Genomic DNA, 15,289 nt, shown 5'->3' on the forward strand with positions numbered 1-15,289 from the left:
TATTTGTTAATGTACGTACTACTCTTCAGTTTCTTTACTGCCCGATAAAAAGAGAGTAAAGTCAACCTAATTCTAGCCTCAAACACAGAGACACCATAAGCCCTTGAACTGAAGCGTGGTTGTAGCTTGTGTAGGTATAGTATTTGAATTTATTATTCAATTTCATTCTCATGTTGCAGGCGTGAAATCAAACTGCCCATGCTTACACCCACATATACCGGGGAACGTTGTGGGCTCAGCATCGCCACATCCGGTGGTAGTCGCGAACTCTCATTCGTCTGGTGCACGTAACTTTGCCCGTGAAGGAAGTTGCGGCACATTATGTTTTGCTTTACACCAATGCGTTTCAGCGCTAAGATTGTTTTATTTTCATGTCGATAGAACTTTTTGGAAATTGGGTGTCAGCTACATGACTCTCAGAATGCTTCGAAAAGGCGTATTGTAAAAACATGATCGCATTGTATCAAGTTTCGAAAACAATTCAGTAACGTTTTGAAGAGCTTTAATTTTATTCAATTATTACTTTTTCGTACCTGTTTGAAACAGGTGAAAGAGCTATTGCCCGCTTACATTATTATCTGCATGGACATTTACTTAGGGCGCACAACAGGTTGATTGATCTGTGATAAAAAAAAAATTAACACGTCGGCATGAAACGACAGAAAATGGGCTCTTCGTTAACTAGCCGAACACGCACAGCTGGGGCTGCACAATACCGGCCTATGGACCACGATACCAGGACAAGATAACGAGAGGAACATTGTAAAAAAAATCAATGAAACGTTTTCTACATTGTTTTGAGATACTTCATTAATCCTTGCAAATTTACCCTTGATACCATTAATTGATAAAAAATAATACTCGTATATGTTTTATCCTGTTCGGTTTATTTTTCTACTTTTGACAGTTTGTGGAGTCTCACGCAGTGAAATATCAATTTAATATAATTTGATAGATCCTCGTCAGCTTCTCACCGTAGCCCACCGACCGGGGTGATTAAATTAATTTTCCACTACATATTTTCCCTCCCTCGAAAACGGTTGATCGATATTATATTCAATATTGATGAATGATTCATTTGTTTTTAACTCACCAATTCATCGTTCGGTGTATCGTAAATAATGTAATAAGCCATTGCTAAATAAATTACTAACTGCTCTTTCTTCTGGTTCTCTTACAGGTAAGGAAACTTTCGCACTGTCATTGAGGTGGGCTTCAACCACAGCCAAAAGTCTAGTAAGAAAATAGAAACAAAAATTACTCATTGAACCACTGGGAATACAGCTATATTTTATTTGCTTTTATTCTGCTACTTAAATTAGAATCTCGTTTAACAATCACCCTCGGCGGTGCTGTAAGGTTAGTCGCCATGGGAAGGGTCTTCGCGTCGAGCGTCCCCAAAATGCCGTAAATTCGTGTTTAATGGCGATAAATTTCGAATCGATAGCATGCGTACGAACGACAGCATTGGGAATTCTTCCGCCGCTGACACGCATCCTTATTTCTATTCTTCATCCGGAAGTGGTCACGTTTTGTTCTCTCGTTTATGCCACTCTACTGATCTAGATTAGTGCCTTTCGCTTTTTTCTCTCGCATTTTTCGTTTGTGCTGCCGTTCAGTAATGGTGAACAGAAAGCTTAGAAAAGCAAGAAAATGATCCTAATTTTTTAACGATTTCTCGAAAAAAACTTCTTTTTTGAGTATGTATCTTACAAAGATCATTCAATATTTAATCTGACCTTTGACATATCACTTTGAATGTAAATGTTTGATCAAATAATGTTCCACTGTTATGATTTTTAATTGATATCTTCAATTCCTGCAAATGCGCTTCTATCTTCTTCCCTTCTCTCGCGCTATTTACACTTTCCTTTAATCTTTTTATCTTGCTAAATTAGTTTTATTTGCGTATGATTGTTATTGTTTCCACATTCCGCCTCCACGAATTCGCAATGAAAAATGGCCCTTCGTGATCTACATTTCAACCGCCACCAGTAGGCGATATTACATCCGCGGGCGTGTTATATTATCGCACTCACACACGTTGAGGCCTATGCATGATGTTCCATTATGTATTCCTTTCCTTTTATTTCGCATTTCGTTCATGTTTGATGCGTTCCACCGTACAGTGCAAGTGTTTATTCAGCTAACGAGATTAGGCACGCCATTTGGTGCTCCCATTTTAGGTTGCCCTCTCCGCTGCAACCTTCGTTGCCAATTCCAAAGTCTAAGTCCACCCGCACCCCCTGCAGGTTCGCTCTCTTCACACGCCCCTAGTAGCCACGTACTGTTGTGATGATGCTGTGAATAATGGATGGAATGGATGGTTGGCGAAATCTACCCCTTGCCGGATGATCCGAGGGCCGACTGTGGAACAGACAAAAATGGCCAATTCCATGTAATATCACTCCTCCACCAGGCCGTTACCAGGTGGTGCGGCGCCTCGTGAAGCGGAAAATATATGCAATAAATCACTCGCTTCCCTTTCCAGTAACACGGCCCAGTTTTTGCTCTCCCCTGTTTTGGGCCATCAAAATAAGCCCCCTCGAATGGTCCGACGGTGCGCGTGATCGAACGGAAGGATGTTTTTTCGTCCTCCGAAAAAGCGAAGCCCACGCATCTTTTTTGAGGCACTCTCCCTCTCAACTGTCTCTCTCTCTCTCTCTCTCTCTTCGCTTTTTCTCCCCGTGGTAACGGTAACGACCTTCGATAATGGGAAATTTATTGACGATGGCGCTCAACGCGGGCTCCTCGTTTTAGGGATTATTATGGATGACCCAAGGCAGCTCTGTCTTGGGAGGGAAAATTGCGTCGCGCCTGTTAGAGCGTTCAGAGATCGATGTTTGTATTTTCGTTTACTTCACTAGCCAGACTAGTCTTGCGTCCATTCTATAGATGGAAAATTCTGCGCACCCAAGTAGCAGCCAGGAGCTATCATAAAATTGAGCAGCGACCGGTCAGCAATAATCTACGAAAGACAGATTTTTCGCACAACTTTTGCCACGATAGACGGGCCTGGAGAACCTTATAAGTACGAAGCTATAAACTGAAACTCTGCTATCACTGCAGTTGAGCACCACCGGCTTTCCGAAGCACTAGCCCTGTTTTGCAGCGACTGGGTTTTCTTGCGCCCTTTTCGCGATGTTACATGAACGAGAGCCCGTCAAGCTCCTAACCGGACGTCCATCGGATCCTACGACACTACGACGACAACACGGGTTGTCACCATGGCATGGCTTGTGCGAACGCATTACCAGCGTGAAGTGAGCCGCTGATTGCATTTAATATTTTGCAACGCCATGCTCTAGTGGGCAAATTTTGCTTTGAACTACCCAGATACCAGCTGATATTTTGCTCGTCCGGAAACCTGCGTGTCATAATCCTTGGGATGCAGACTAAAATCATAGTTGCGTCAAAGAAGACACTCTCGATTGAACTCAGTACAGGCGCCTTGGAAAATGAAGGACTCTCTGAGGCAGGATTTCCAGCGCTTCCATCTCGACTGACATCGAAACCGCGTTCATTAGTATTCACTTTGGGTGGCAATTTGTCTTCATATGGTACGATTCTCTCTTGCTCTCCGTTCAGTCTCTTTCTATCTCTTTTTATCTCGTTTTGGCCTTGGGATTAGTAAAACCGCTAGAATGGAGCACTCGTTCCTTTGGAAGAGCGTGACCTCGTTGACATATTTTCCATTAGCAACGGCCGCGGTTATGTTTTTTTTTCCTTCCGATTTCCCTCCACGAAGCACGTTCGTTCGTCGGTAGATTGCTGTAAAAGGAAGCATTGTATGCTTGGCTTAGTATCCTCCGGTCGGATGGCGGTCGATGCCGGGATGGTAGCGGATGATGCAACTTTATTACATTTTCACCAAACTACTTCTTTTGCTAGCTGGCAATGGAAAAAGTAGAGTTAAAATGGCGCTGTACACAACGCAATACGTTTTTTTATTCTTATTACTTTGCGATCATATTTTTCATAGAAATTTGCTCTTTTTTCTACCTAATGGCTGCTCTGGCGGTGAAGCTTTGGAGCAACTCTCTATGACCTATTTTATTTCTGTGATGTTACATAATACTGCGCAATTTGCTTGTTACTCAGTAACACAAAGAAGTACTTTGTCCGAGTCAGGATAATGTTTATCTGTAAAATTCGTTTGTTGCGTTTTTTACTATTTGCGTTTTACAAATGAATTTTACCTCTTTAATTTGTTTCTTACTTCTATGTGTATTTGTTGAGTATTCGTCAAAAAGCTTACTGTTCGGTACTTTACCTCCGTTTCGTGTAGCTCATGCCATTGTATAAATAAATCGTTATGTATTTCAAAACACGTATCCACGTTTCAAAACATTAACACCAATTTCGAGGTTCGATGTGTCTTACGGGGGCTTGGCAAATGCCCGCTCCTCCAGGGAGGAGCAAAGGCGCTGCTTGCGTCGCGGCGGTATAATTACTCATTTACTGAGCTCCTTTCTCTAAGGCGCGTTCAGTGTTTGAAATTAGCAACTTCCTGCCAACAGCTCAAAGCGTGTTTGTACACGGGTGTCGCACCTTCGTGTGCAAATTAATCAGCTACAAATTGGGCGGAGAAATTGTTCTCTTTCCTCACCCATGAGGGAGTGTAGCGGTTTAAAAGAACCGTTCGTTGTTGACGTGACTTTGGTGCTAATTTCATTCGATGGCAAAGATTCTTTAGAATATTTATATATGATCAATCATAACGAATCATAGCAAATCAGGTTTTCTCTGAATGTGTTGTTTATGCTTGGTTATTTTGTGTCAAATACACTATTTTGCAACTCTTCAAAAGATACAAAATGATATAATTTATTGATGAGCTCCAGTACAAAACTGTATAAAAAAGCATCATCTTAATCATCAGCTAACCTTATATATTTGCACTTAAAAAATCAGTACCATTGCAGGTTACCTATATTTAATAGCCGAGCTCTCAAAGCATGGTAGAATCTCGTAGAGCAAAATTTATTTGCGCCTAAACCACCGCCTAAGATCCCCACGCCCCGGGAAATGCGTTTACGTTAGATCCAGATAAACTGTTAACGACCACTGGCGGTACGTTTTTGAAGTCGGAAAAATTACCTCACAGTGGGCTTATGTTTTGTTGCTTCCGATCCAGCGCCTCAATACCGACCCGAGCCAAGGAGAGCTTTTAAAAATCCGTTGGGCAGTAAAGCTTAATGGTCCAACTTTGGCGCTTAAAAACATCCCCCATCACGATTGTGTTTCCTTTTCTTTTTATTTTATTTCGCCCGCGAGGCAACACAAAAAAATCTGCCAACGTTCAAGGTTCGCCTAAGTGCGCCAGGAGAATACGTTTCAATGGCTTGCGCCCGCGGGTGACGGTTTCGCTGTCACTAACGGCGTGTAATACATAACCTCAAATTAATCCACCCGCCGGCTCGCATTCCGGCGCCAACAACGACTGGCAGAGATGGGGGCAACAAAATCAAACCATAAATCTGGAGCACGCCACGGACGAAGCCGCCCCCGGGTCCCGGGTGTTGTGCAGCCAGAGGACAAAATGATTCAATTGCATTTTCTTACGCGTCCGACGGGGCGTAATGGCCGCAGCTGTAATGTACAGTTTTCTTTCCGCCTCAGCGTCTTCACCCATGACCGAAGGAAGGTGAGAGAAAAAACTGTGGGGAGCGAAAATTTCCACACAATCCAGAAGAGGTCGCTCCCTCTGTGACCAGCAGGTTGGTTCTTGTAGCGAAGAAAAACAAACAGAACATCGGCTCTCCAGCGAATGTTTCAGTGAAAAACAGACGCTAGCCAACAACGATTCCAGCGGCAACAGCACCGTAGATGGGATGTGTGTGTCCTGCGTTTTTTTCGGCCCCATTCCGCTCCTAGATAACACTTGTACGTACACGTCATAAATATGCTTACTCCCACTGTTCACCAGGAGCGTTCGCTTGGGTTTTGAACCAACTGACCAAAGGAGAACGAGTAAGAAAATAAACGAAATGCGAACAGATGTGAAATCTGTGTGTGAATTGCCATCCATGTCTCGTTCCTTCGACATTCGAGCGCGCCGTTCGATCTGAAGATGAGCGTCTGAAGCAAACCTTTCCGGTGGGTTTCCTGCTGAGATTGGCTTTTTCGTTCACGCATGGACAGACGTGAAAGGGTGGCGCTGTTCGAATAAACGCTTGCTTTATTTTCTGCCCACATTGCACAAAACGTTCCCGTGGGTCGGGAAAGCTCGGATTTAAAGCATCGATTTATTCAGCGTTCGATGGTTGCACAGTCCAATGGATGCCATTTATCTGGCTAGAATGCTCGTTCCAACGATGCCACAGACTAGCATGAAAGTGAAAATTATCTCCAGAATTGCGGTTTCGCTTCGACTAGCAATTCGGTTTTCTGATCGCGTACGTTTAGATAAAACTTGACCGATAACGCATCATAAGATGGTATTAAAGACCACATTTTTTTTTCTTCTTCATTCTATTTGCTCGGTTTGGTTCTTCCATTGCCAGCATATCGATCGAGCGATAGCTTATACACCGCGTATGGTGGCATAGATTGTGAACGGAGGGAAAATAATAAAAAAAAACCGCAGCGGGTTTCTTTTTTCTCGACTCAACTGCATGCTACGGAACGACGCCCGAGATGCTTCATCATTTGTGATGGATTTCAATCGAACGAATGCATATCGAACGAGCAGAACCGGCTAGATGAGAGGATATAAGCCGCAGAACAGTTGGTATAGTTTCCCCCCTTTTTTTCCTCACACTTTCATTCGCTTTTGTGTTTCGTTTCGAACCGATGATTGATGTTTCGGTGTCACCGTTGCAAGCGCTCATTCGATCGATGGTGTTTTAATACAGTTCGTGCTTTGAAGTTTAATTCATTTGTCATGCCAAATAGTAACGATCCGTTCTGTTACCGAGTGCGCTGTTTCATTGCATCACTATTGATGTTTGCATCGCATCGCAGGAGACATTTAATTGCAAATTTGCCGTTTGCTGCACCTTCAGGGTGGTATGCGCTGTTACGATAACTATGATGATTGGGAACGAATCATGTATTTTATTATTTCTTTGTTATATTTGTGGCGTCTTTTGGAGCTGCGTAGGTTTGTAGATAAAATGACATAAAACTTTGCATAAAACTAAATGAAACAGGCTCTAGTGTGGCGTTTCCCATTTCTATTCGTCACAAATTGCTCCGTTTGCATTCTCGAGCACGTTCGGATTATCAATGGTGGCCTTGATTACGGCCAAGACCTAGTTCTCAGTTCAAGCAAAGCAGCAGTATTACGTGTCAAGTAGCGTTTACCCTTTTATTCCAACCATATATTGGGTTAGAAAGTGGTGAAAATAACACCAAATACTTTCACAAAGGTTTCTGAGAATCCTTAACAGCTGACGTGCAATGAATAACCGATCACAATACGTCTCACGGTGGTTTTCAAAAATGTATGGTTCTGACAGATTTGTTTCGTCTTTCGAATTTTGGCCACTGTCGCCGTACAGTAAGTACCCACACCGATGATAACGGCAGCGGAAGAATATGACGGGAATACGATCGCCAGCGGAAGATCAGGGCAAGAAAATTCACCGACCCTCGGGCCACAACTTCTCCACGACTTTCTTAAATCGCAGAACGAAGGTTCCCTGATAAAAGCACGCACGTGTCGAGTACGCACTCGCGCCTCGTCAACGGCGACTTCCGGTCTCAGCGAAGTTCCAACTTTCTGTCGGTTTCGCCTTATCGCCCTGTCTTGAAACGACCAAATTGTCGTTGTGCATGTTTTTTTTTCTGGGCAACAGTTACAGCCATTGTGCTACCCCCGAAGGACCGAATCTTGGGCCAGAGGGCAAGCAGTGTGCCATAAAATGTGCGCGATTGTCCCCAATCGGAATTGGTATTGCTCATCGTAGCGGTTTTTTTTACACTCCAATTAGCAAGGCTAGACTACTATCTTCAGTGCGCATTCGAGAAGCTTCTTCTAGATGCCGTCAACCAAGTGCCATGTTAGATGATTGAACCTTCCGATAGTGACTAATTTAGAGAAAGTAAGTCGTTGTATTGTTCCTCTATCATACGTTCCGATCTGTTTCCCAGTGCTTTGCTATCTTTTTTGCTTGAATTTGCAACGTCAATATATGTGTTAGATCCTCAAAGAACATGGGCGCAAAATATGCTTTGATCGAAAATAAGATCTTACCAAGCGTATGTGCCTCCCTTCTTCTAGATCCTTTTGCTAGTTTGTTCGTGCGTAATCAAAGATCTTGATCAACCCTCTATCGGTAAGGAAGGGAATTTGGTCGTTCCGGTACTCAAGTTGCACGGAATGGTCTAAAAAGTAATTTTCTTCCCCTCTGGTCGCATTCCAGCTCGTTTAAAATGAAAAAGAGAGAAAAAACCTTGAGCATTTTTTTCAGAACCTTATCCAGCGATAAGATTTGCTCGCTCGATTTATGATTATGGATCAAATTTGCCTGGAATTGCAATCGCCTTTGCCTCGTTTGCCACTGTAAACTGTGCTCTGCACGTGAAGGGCATTCAATTTCCAAGCGGCTAGGATAAACTCGACAAAGAAACCCACAAACGGTGGTAAGAACCCCTGGATGGTTTGCCATATTTCACCGGGCAGCCGTGATCCTGAGTCCCAGAGTCAATGCGCCAAGTAGCTCCTTCTGGGTTGTAATTGGAAACCGGTACCGCAAGAGACCGGAACCGACCAACCGGCTAATGCCTTCAAAAGAAAATCGTTACCGCTCCACAATTCCATGCTTCCGTTTCGACCGACCACTCCAAACCGCCGGATCGAAGCCCACAAAACCTCAGTGTTGACCTCGAAGACGGTGGCCACTTGCGCGGGTTCTACCGGCTGATGGTCGTCCTGTTACAACCGTCGCGTCTGGCGCGGCTGTGGAAGTCGCTTCCGTAATGTGTTTTATGCTTTATGTCGGTTTGCCTCGATTGACCCCTCCGGGACGAGGACGGTTTGTGTGGCGAAACACACGACGTCCTCCACCGTAAACCTCTGAGCGACTCGCTTCATTGCCACGACCATACTTGCCATTACGACGTTAAATCTGCCCGCAAAACACAACTTCGCAATTGCCCTTTCGAGAGAGGGTGGAGAAGGAAAAAGGGATTTGGTCGCCTTTGGCCGGTCGTCGGTCATGTCCCAGTCGTCCCCCACCGGGACCGGGTGCAGGTTTTCGCTCGCCTGCTGGCATTAGTCCCGTGTTGTAGCTCTTGCAGTTTGTCAAGTCTGCGCGGTCGGGAAAATCGGCCCTCCGAGCTCCACCTTCACGGCGCCTGAAGTGCAATCGAGGGAGAACTTTTTGCGTGGCATCGATCGGTTGGTTGGTTGGGGATTGGAAACGCGAGACGGAAACCGGGTGAGAACTATTCCCATCGAGCACAAGAGTCGGAAACATTTCACTTAAGTGTGCTGCTGGATGCCGAAGCGTGTGCCGTTAATGAACGGGAGGCAAAATGAAACTCTACGCCTCGCCGTTGTCGATTGCGAACGAAGCTTGGTGCTCGAAACGATCAAAGAGGAATCTTAATTGCGAAAAGAATGGTTCTTCTTTTGCATTTTGAATTATGCAAAGGAGCATGAATTGCGCCATGAAGTGAGTAATGATAAAACTAAGCGAATCAAACATGCCAGAAAATGTTAAACGCCCTTTGTTACTCTACGGTTATAATTTTTGTTTGCTTATTTTTGATAATTTTTTTTCCGCTATAAATACAGTATAACTTCACAAAATAAGTCAATCATTTGAAGTAAAAAAAAAACTTATTCCTTGTTGTAAAATTGTTCATGTAAAAAAACTCTCCAAAGCCGCTGCATAACGATGCTTTCCGTACATCAGTATTCTGACGGTTGAGGCATAGTTCCTTATCACTGCCACTGCGATATCATATGCAAGCGAGCAAAGCAAACCATGCAGTGTGTAACGATGGCATGTTTGCTTTGTCCGGGAGCGCTAATAAGTTCGCCCTTAATCAACTAAACGACCCCACCGACCGTCGGTTGTCAACGCATGCACAACGGGGCCCGAAATTTTTCGAGGCCAACGCTCTCAACACCGCCAAACGAGCACCTGCAGCACTGTTACGCCAGCGACAACATGTATCTCCCCCCAAGCGGGTGGAGGGCGAACCGTCAGCACAATGATTGTGTGTGTGTTGTTCGCAAGCGGGTCGGTTTCTCTCACCCCCGTCGGGGACTACAGGCAACATTGCAACCGGGGTTTGTAGCAGCAGATAGCGTGCCGCACTCGGGGCGTTATCTAGGTTCCACTCGGAAACTATTGCCACACGGAGTCCGCATGTGGGGGCCAAGCGGTGGTGATAGCCATGACAACCGGCCACTTCTCAGCCATCCCTTGAGCAGCTAGCCGCGTGTGCCACACAAAAGCCAGTTGAACGAACCCGAGAAACGGGCAAGCGAGTTTTCCCAACGCACTCAAAACCACCCACCCCATCACACACGCAATGCGCTTGGGAACTACTGTAGCTGGCGATCATATGGCGAGAAGCTCGAGAGTGACGCGGGTAGCGTTACCTACCTGCCAGAATACCCTTGGTGCACTCGAGCTTTGCAGAATGCACTGCGGTTCGTCGAATTTGGCCATTATATTGCCTTTCTTGTTTTTACCGGAATCGGCGAATATTTTTTCACACACTGTAACGATGAAAGGGCCTGTCCCGACTCTATACGCTATGATGCAACGTGATAAGGCGTGGGTGCTTCGGTATCTGGCGAGAGCAAACTCGCAAAGGTGACATTGTTCTTTTTTTTTTTGCTTCTTTTCCTAACACAACACGTTTGCCTCTATCTTCACATTGCGGGAAAATCACAGAAGCGCGGTTCTGTTTTCCGCCCATTAAAAATCACGCATCAACAACGGAAAAGGCGCACGGCTCGGAAGTCTTGTTTTTTCACGCTCTGTGGGAAAATTTTAATCATAAACGAACAACCGAGAAATGTGAACCCGCCGTACAATGGCCCGCAAACGAAGCCATTAGTGCGATTTTTCCAGGCAGCTTTTTTGCTCATTGCCTCCCGTGCACGTGTGCATATGGAGTGCCCATCCCATCGTTGATTATGGAACATTTACCTGAAGCTCGCTCTCTGTTAAATCTCTGACTTTCCAGCCGTCTAAATTAATTCCTCAAGCGGGCCAAAAGCTAGACTAAAAACAAGCTGAATCAATAACCTCTGCGCGTCTGTGACTAGGTTTTTCTTCTTTCCATTTTAATACCGAGTATGTTCAAAGATGGATGAGTAAATATAAACTGTTCCCTATCAGAGGGTATGCGAAGTTTTGTAATTATGTTTCTACGATCTGCACCGAGCCTAGCAAACGCCTTCCTGGGATGGTTTTCCGAACCCTTTTTGCTTCGCTTGAGCTTTTTTATTTTCTTTAGCTACACTTTGTGGGTCCCGGGTTTTCCGAGATAAGCAAGTCGATCGGAAAGGAAAGTGTAATAAGTCAGGGCCAGAAAAAGCGAACTTGCAAGCTCAACCGCCATGATTCTTCCTCCGATACTTCAGCATCTCCGTTACCATCGCATACCCACGGACGATAGGGTTCATATTTTCTATGAGGCGAAACTTTCAACTTTTTGCGAGATGAACGAGGCACCCTAAAGATTTCGGCGAGTAAACTTGAGCCGGTTCAGCAAGGCGTGATAATTTCCTCTGCTCTTCCGTCCTCTGTCGTGTCGTCTTTTTTTTTTTCGGCACATTTTCACCCACATCCCTGGTCACCTTTTTCGCACGGAATGGTTTACAGCCAGAAAAGCGAATCCAACATCTGCACATTTTCATGGAACCGGTAAAAAGGGTGGAAAGGTAGGAAGGAAAGAGGAAAATTTACCCGGTTCTCAAAATGCTTGCTAATGAGCTGGGAAAAAGGGCAACCCGGTCTGCTAGAAGGAAAGCTTTTTACACTTCGTGGAAACCGGTTCGAGGGCGGCTTAATGAAACGACCCCAAAAGTATGTAGCTTTGATTTCAATAATAATCCTTCCCGTGTATCCGTTTTTTTAGCAATTTTCTTCACCTGAAAAGTGTTTCGTTCAGTGGGACGACAAAATGTGACAAAGTTCACACCACCGGTCGGGCGAAAAACTTTCGAGCGTTTTGAGTTTTTATTTTTCCGTATAATTTTGTTTATTCTCTTACTATGCTCATACACTCCTTCCAGACATATACCCTGCATTCATTACAACGATACATGAAAATTCGTTTCGCCATAACCAGATCCTTACAATTGGCTTACATCTCGAGCGTTTTTCATTTCTGCAATCATTTGAAGCTTAACAATTTTCAAAAAAAGTTACTTATATCGCTAGTTTAAATATAAATTGTCCGTTTATCCAGTTTTTTTTACATCACATTGTACCTTATCGGGAAGTGAAAGGGATACGCTCGAGAGCACGCGCTCATCTTATATTTTCGACCACCAACAACGGCTTTAATGATGGCGTCTACATGGCACAATTTAATTCTCGATGTCATCACCAACGGTGCCCGCCCATTGTGCCACAAACAAGCGTATCTTTCGGACTTGTTTTGCTCGACCCGCACCGATCGGCGTCGTAACTTTGGTGACATTAGCGACATCATCGATATGACGCGATAAACTTTCGCTTTCACCGGGCGCGTCGTTTTTCATCGACTAGTGGGTTGGTGGCGTCGTGCGCTTGTTTTTCTTGCTCGATTTTTGCCCTTCGATCGAGCTCCTCCACCCAACGATCGAATGCCATCCGGTGAGCTACTGAAGGACGTGGCTTTTGCACTCCATCTTCGTACCGACCCGGAAGACGTGACTGTTATTAAAGTTTAATTTGCTTCCCGCGATGTGCTGTCACATTCGCTTCTCCATTTTGTTTTTAACCATCTGCGGATGGTGTGAGCAGAACTGCGCTCTTTCCCGGTCCTGCTCTGACACCCGCACGGCTGGGAAGGCTTAGGAAGGGAATTGAAACCTTCAAGGGCGTCCCAACGAAACCATCAGCCGGCAGTATCCACAGCTCGCTCGTATATGTTAGAAAACGTAAACATCCACCAGCGAAAGAGAGATCCGTCGTTCGATCGTCGTCACCGTGGCATGTATTTTTATCTGCCGACGGAAGCTTTTTCGGATTTCCCTTCCATCGTCCGGATTTTCGGACCCATCTCGCGGACGGGCCGCAATCCGAACGATTCATAAAAATAGTCAAAAACCGGAATCGACGTTAAGCGTGAAATCGGTCTGGGTCGCAAGGGATGGGGAAAAGAGTCCGTTGTTGGCATTCATGGGAAGCGGCGGTAGTTCCACGTATGCAAACCTTCAGCCGGCGAAACCTTGAGAGCCCCAGCGTAATCCCCCAAATCGGACAACGAATCCTCAGACACTAATGGGGAATGGGGACGGAGTTGATCATAAGAAGTTGTTTTATGCTGCAGGCGAAGACAAACAAAGGACCTTTTCGTTCGCTTTGATAGCGCTTTTTAATATTTTTATTTATATTTATTCACAATCTGAAACATTAATCAATATTTCAACCAATATACAAATGCACAATGGGGTTGAAAATGGCCTTAAAGGGATCGATTGGGCTGAAATAAAAAAATAATACTAGCTAAACGAATGCCATCAGCTGCTCAAAAGCGGCCTAATTACTACGGAATTATTACATTCAATGAGCTTTTTGATATTCTAGTACAGAGAAAGGTAACAACTGCTGCTAGTGCTATTAGTTGTGGGCACATTTTAATCTCATACTTCCATGAAGCTCATAAAATCGGAATCCTTCGGCCATTAGCATGCCGTCATCGGCCATTCGTTTGGGGTCCGCTTGATTCCGGCGATTAATTAAATGATGTCAATCGTGCCGAACGGTTCATGCTACGGTATTACGCACCTTCCCTCCCTCTAGCACGCCAGAACGCCAAAAAACGAGGGCAATGGATCACATTGATTGCTGCAGCGTTCCAACCGGCGTGGAGTATTCACTGGGTTGCGTCTTGGTGGAGCTCTCACACGCACGACGTACCACGTACAAACCGGTTTCCGAGGGCTACACCACTGCTCTGAGCACTGCCTGGTGCGACGTCTCGTAAAATCCGCCCAACGAAAAAAGGGCCTCAAAGTTTAACTGTTCTCTACTCCCTCCGTTGTCGTTGTATCGAACATACTTCCCGGATCCCTTGTACATTGTCCCATGCTGCCTGGAACAGAACGCCAAAGTGTCGCTAGAAGAAATCTCAATCTTCTCGATAACCTCGTCGCCGTCTCAGCCCATCTACGCCGGGCAGGACAGACGCGACAAACAAACGATGAACTGATTTAATCAACATCGCGGAGTGGAGAAACAAAAAAGGAGTCTAGCAAAGAAAAGAAAAAAGAACGTCGTCACAACAGCACAATCCTCTTACACGGGATCCGGCCTCTCCGGCCAACTTACGCATTTCGAGGGACAACATGGTACATGGCGATTCCAAGATGGCAGATACGATGTCTGCCTTGTGCGACATTTGCGCAGCGAAAAGAAACCAACAAAAAAACTCTCAGCCGTCGAAATAAAGCGGCAAAAATGAACAACATTTCTTGGGGATTTTTTGTAGAAGTTTCCTCCCCAAAAAAAATCCGACATCTTCGACGAAGTTACGTTTCCATAAAACTTTCATTTCTTACTTTTACTAACTCACCCGGCAATGGCTCATTGCGGGTGTAGTTTAGCGTTACAATCAATGAAAACTTCATTAAAATTGGATTAATTTATGCATTAAAAACTGTTGCTATTGCTCACTATAGCTTTAACAGAAAGTTCCTTCATACTTTTCAATAAATGAAAGCTTCCCGTAGGATCTTTGCCATCCGATTTTCGCTAGTAACCCATCGCTAGACGGTTGTCCTTAAAAAGTGATCCCCAATCATGACCCGTTACAGGCGTCACCAAACGTTGCATCCCGATGGCAGTAATATTGGATGTTCCGTCGACTGGATCCTGATGGTGTACGCCGTCTGTCTGGAGCGCGCAATCAAATCCACACAAAACAATGACAATAAAATAAATCTCGTCGCGATCATTACCATTTTATTATGGCTGGGTGTGTGATGGCAGTAGATGACCCCTCTCTAGTGTGCTCCATGATTTATGCAGACCGAATCATGGCCAATTTCTAGACACCCTCACAGATGCACGCGTGTGGCCAGCATTTCAGATGACAACAGTTGTTATTCTCCGTTAGCATGTTTTTTGGGGCTCGTTTTTGTAGAACCACATTTCTCTGCTAATTG

The 15,289-nt window shown here is 44.8% G+C and overlaps 1 protein-coding gene across 1 annotated transcript in view; it reads left to right on the forward strand.

The window, feature by feature from the left end:
- Positions 1-15,289, forward strand: part of LOC128724899 (uncharacterized) — a 65,385-nt gene that overhangs the window by 23,636 nt on the left and 26,460 nt on the right. The gene's annotated exons all lie outside the window — the stretch shown is intronic.

Source organism: Anopheles nili, chromosome 3 (genome assembly GCF_943737925.1).
Source record: "Anopheles nili chromosome 3, idAnoNiliSN_F5_01, whole genome shotgun sequence".
NCBI classification, from domain to species: domain Eukaryota; kingdom Metazoa; phylum Arthropoda; class Insecta; order Diptera; family Culicidae; genus Anopheles; species Anopheles nili.